The following is a 5,208-nucleotide window of genomic DNA, read 5'->3' as shown; positions in this document are numbered from 1 at the left end:
TGGCCACAGGACATGACAGGTGAGAAAAAAGAAAGGAAGGAGGCCTGGTTTCTACTTCCTGGAGAGGAGGCGTTGTTACAGATCTCCTGGGGAGCACACACGCCTGGCATGAATGTGTATAAGTCCTGATTACTCTCTCCCTCTCACCACCCTAGCTCTTCCCAGTGGCTGGCCTCCCAGCGTTCTGGCATTCAGGCTGCCGACACCCGCCAACAACAAGGAAGCTGGGTATCGTGGCTGCGGCTTTTGGAGGCTACTTACGAAAGAGATGACTAAGCCCTGGGGGCGGGAGGAGGGTACAGCTAACGCCTAGCGCAGCAAGAACCGGTACGCAATCAACTCAGTCCAATTCAGGGTTGATCAAGTGCCAACCATGTGTCAGGCTGGTCCCTGGGGATGTGAAGATGAGGAGGCATGGTCCCTGCTCTAGAGGACCAGGCATGCCCACGAGGAACTGTAATCAGACGGCTGAATACACAAAAAAGGAGAATAAAGAGTCTGGCAGTGGAAATGATTTCATGGGGGTACAGTGATGGAGGTCAAAGGAGGAAGAAAGAGAGCTTCTCCATTCGTGTATTCAGGCTAAGAGTTTTAGAATCTTCCCCAAACACGCCCTTCTCCTCACACCCTCTTATCCAGTCAGTCTGCTTCGGTCACCTGAGTGACCCTCACACTGTCCCCTTCTCCTGTCTTGGCTCAGGTTCTCATTGCACTCAGCTCCCTGAGGCAGCTTCCTACAGCTCAGGTCCAATCAGCTCACTCTCCTGCTTGAAAACCTTCCACTGTTTCCCTCTGCCCCCAGAATAAAGGCTAAACACCAAGGTCCCTCACACTGTGGCCCAAACCTGCCTAAGACCTACGGGTAGAGTGGGCTTCAGGGTAGGTTTGACTTAACATCTCAATATGTCGTCAACACCCCTGCTTCTTTCTGGATGTCCTCCCTGCCATCCATGGTGTTGTATTTAACCTCGGGCAGGCTTCTCTCATGGTGACAAAATGGCTGCAGTAATTCCTGGCCTCACACCCACACTCCATGCCATGTAGAAAGAGAAAGACAGAGAGCGTCTTTTCCTGAAGCTGCCAGCAAAGTCTTCTCCAATCTTTTTGGTCAGAACTGGGTCACTTGCTCATTCTCAGGCAAGAAGGGATTTTGCTGATGAGTCTATATTGGGGCTATTTGCCCCCACCCCTAGGGATGGGGTGGAGTCAACTTCCTCCAGAGTACATGGGAAGTGGAGGGAGGGTGGATACCCAAAGGAAAATGGGGTAGTTACCAAAAGGGAATGGATGTTAAGGAGGCCACCACAGTGGCCACTGCAGCACCCTTCCAGCACCTCCTCCCCTCAAGCCCCACCCAGCTACTTCCTATTCCCAAACCTGTCATGTGCTTTGATGTCTCTAAACTTTTGCACCTGCTGTCCCTTCCACCCGGGATGCTGCATTTTCTGCAACCAATTCCAATGTGTGTGTTTGGGAGGGGGGCATGCTGGGGCAGGGGTGGGCTCCCACACAAACAATAACCAGCTGGGTGTCCTACAATTCAGCTCAATTCTGACACTATCTACCTGGAGATAGCATGAGATTCCCCAGGCTAAGCATTCAATCCCACAAGACTGCCCTCTGCTTCAGAGGCCAATCCTAAAACCAGATAGTTACATGTGCTTCGGATTGACTGGCTATAGATTGGAGATCCCCATGACCCACTCCTCAGGTTCCATTAATTTGCTAGTGTGGCTCACAGAACTCAGGAAACCACTTACTCGCTAGATTACTGATTTTTTATAGAAGGATGTAACTAAGGAACAGCCAGATGGAAGAAATGCATAGGGCAAGGTATGTGGGAAGGAGCACAGAACTTCCACGCCCTCCCCAGGGGCATCGTTCTCCACATACCGCTACGTGTTCACCCACCTGGAAGCTCTCCAAACCCCTTCCTTTTGGGTGTTTATGGAAGCTGCATTTTATAGGCATAGTTGATTAAATCATTGTCCATAGGTGATTGATTCAACCTCTAGCCCCTCTCCTTTCCCTGGAGCTCAGGGAGTGGGATGGAAAGTTCTAGCCCTCCAGTCACAAGGTTGGTTCTCCTGGCAACCAGCCCCCATCCTTAGGTTTGTCCAAAAGTCACCTCATTAACATAACAAAAACACCTTTGTCGTTCTCATCACTTAGGAAATTACAAGGGTTTTAGGAGCTCTGTGCCAGAAATGGACAAAGATCATATAGATTTCGCATTATAAATCACACTATCTCAGATGCCTTTTCATTCCTGGTACTCAGTGTACACCTATTCATTTTTCAAGCCCTTGCCCGACATCACCTTCCCTATTCTTTAGATATTGTGATCACCGCAAGGACAGAAAGTAGGTTCTTAATTCACTCTCAGCATAATGCAATACCTGGCACACAGTAGGTGCTCAATAAATGCCTGTCCAGTGAATGAATGTTGCTGATGAGACAACAGTATTTCCAAAGCCTATAGCAAGGAGCCAGTGTCTCTTCAAAATCTCCTCCCAAAGTCTAAAATGTAACTGATGTAAGCAGAGTTGTAATGTGCAAAACTAGGATGAGGGAAGGATGGAGCCCTCAGGAAGTTCAGATAAAGGAACAGTGAAGGGCAGGAGTTTGTCTAAGTGTCTCTAGCATCATCCCAGAGAGGGAGCTTCCTCACAGGTTGGCAGGAATGATTTAGTTCACTTGGCAGGTCAGTATACCCTTAAATGGAAAGGGGTCTATCAGGCCATCATAGCCTGATCCATTAATCTTCCAACCATTTAGATTATCCTACTGGGAAGAGACTGCAACAGCAGACCCACACACACCCACCCTGTTGGCAATTACAATCTCATAATCTCCTCAGAAACTGGCTTTCTGGTTTATCATTCTGATCTACATTGCTTTAGTGTTGGTCTGAGACCAACACTACCAGCTGATTCCCGATATCTCTTCTCTTTTTCTTCCTTAGTCACAGAACTCCCCAAATTTTAGATAGTCACATGGTCACCTAAAACATAAACTACATTTCTCAGCTTCCCTTGCAGCTAGGTAGGGCCATGTGACTAAATTCTGGCCAATGGCATGTAAGTCAAAGTAATGTGTAACTTCTTGGAAGTACCAGTATAAGAGGGTAGTGTTTCCTTCTCCTTCCTTTTCCCCTTTCTGCTGGCTGGAATGTGGATGCACTGGCTGGAGCTGAAGCAGTCATATTGGGCTGTTGAGGAATTTGGAAAGGAAGTCAATGCAGGGTGGAGCAACAATGTAGAGGATAGAAGCAACAAGATAGAAGGAGCCTGGGTTGAATATTACCACAGTGCCATCTCAGATAGCCCTCAATGCCTACCTGAACATTTATATAAGAGAAAATGTACTTCTTTCTTGTTTAAGCCACTTTTGACACTAGCAGCCAAACCTAATTCTAGCCTAACAACTGTACTGTTCCATACATGTGACTACTGGGCACTTGAAATGTGACTGGTACAAACTGAGAAATCCACACCGAATTTTGATTTTGTACTCCAAAAGACGAATGTAAAATATCTCATGAATAATTTTTATATTGAGTACATACTGAAATAACATTTTAGATATATTGGGTTAACCTATTATTCTTTTTGCTTTTTAAAATATTACCACTAGAGGTTGGCAAAGGGTGGTGGGATGGGGGAGGGAAGGATTGGGAGTTTGGGATTAGCAGATGCAAACTATTATGCATAGCATGGATAAACAATAAGGTCCTACTGTATAGCACAGGGAACTATATTCAATATCCTGTGATAAATCATAATGGAAAAGAATATGAAAAAGAACATATATATATATATATAGGTATAACTGAATCACTTTGCTGTACAGCAGAAATTAACACAACATTGTAAATCAACTATACTACAATAAAATTTAAATAAATAAAAGATTACCACTAGAAATTTTTAATTACATTATGGGTCATACCATATTTCTACTGGACAGTGCTTCACTGGGCCTTGTCATCTTTGTCTGAACTGATAATATCAAACTACTGAACCATGGAAAGCTGAGAGATGATCAGAAAGTGGGCCCAGGCTTACTCACCAAGGCCCAAACTCTAACTTTGCCTCTGGCTCTTTCTGTCTGTCTGTCTTTTGCTCACTGCAACCCCTCACCTTATTTACTAAACTACCTTATCTGTAGCAAGAATAGCTGCAAAGCTTGGCACAGAGCAGAGCTAAACTTAGAAAAAATGAGAAGAGAAAACGGGAGGTGATCAGGAAGTTTAAAAGGTACAACTCTGGAATCCAGGCTGCGGTACCAGGCCAGTCATACATATATGGACCACTTTTATCAGTGGCAGAGAACGAAATTTCAGCCATGCTAAGCCTTCTTGGAAAGCTTCAGAAAGGGATTTTGTATTTGGACCTGAGGGGAAATACAATGTATATATCTAAGTGTCTATTGATCTGAGGGAGACAGAGGAGCTTGAGGTACAAATCTACATGAAGATTTTCATGTAGGGCCCTATTACCCTATTAAAAGGAGTCTTAGTCAATAGAAAACACCTTGAACTTGCATAGGTGATCAGAAGAAATCTTCCTAGAAGAATCCTGGAGTATCCATGGAAGCCATAGGAAGTCTTCTCAGGGGATAGAAGCCAAAGCACTAGAAAGTCACCAGGAACCCCAGGCAGTGTCTCTCCTTGCTTGTTTCATCTGCACTTCTCTCTGAGCTTTTGTTTCATCTCCTCTCTCTGCAAACCAACCTACTTTGTTTCTCTGCCCTCCCAGCCCCAACAGACAGACAGACAGACAGACACACACACACACACACAAACACACACACACACACACACACCCCTTCCTATCTCCTCCATTCAAGGGACCAAGTCAAACCAATTGGCCGTCTCTCTGTCTCCAAAATCCTGAGAATCTGGTTGTTGGTTGTTTTTTTATCATCAAATTCAATGTCACCTAGATTTTCTCCTGTTTTCTTCTAGAAGTTTTATGGTTTTACATTTCGTACTTAGGTCTATGATCCATTTTGAACTAATTTTTGTGAAAGGTGTACAGTCTGTGTCTAGATTCTTTTTTTGCATGTAGACATCCAATTGTTCCAGCACCATTTGTTGAAAGACTACCTTTTCTCCACTGAACTGCCTTTGCTCCTTTGCCAAAGATAATGTGACTATATTTATCTGATTCTATTTCTGGGATCTCTATTTTGTTCCATTGAGCT

The sequence above is a fragment of the Eubalaena glacialis genome, chromosome 2 (assembly GCF_028564815.1).
Source record: "Eubalaena glacialis isolate mEubGla1 chromosome 2, mEubGla1.1.hap2.+ XY, whole genome shotgun sequence".
In the NCBI taxonomy this organism is placed as follows: domain Eukaryota; kingdom Metazoa; phylum Chordata; class Mammalia; order Artiodactyla; family Balaenidae; genus Eubalaena; species Eubalaena glacialis.
Note: the sequence above shows the minus strand (reverse complement) of the source record.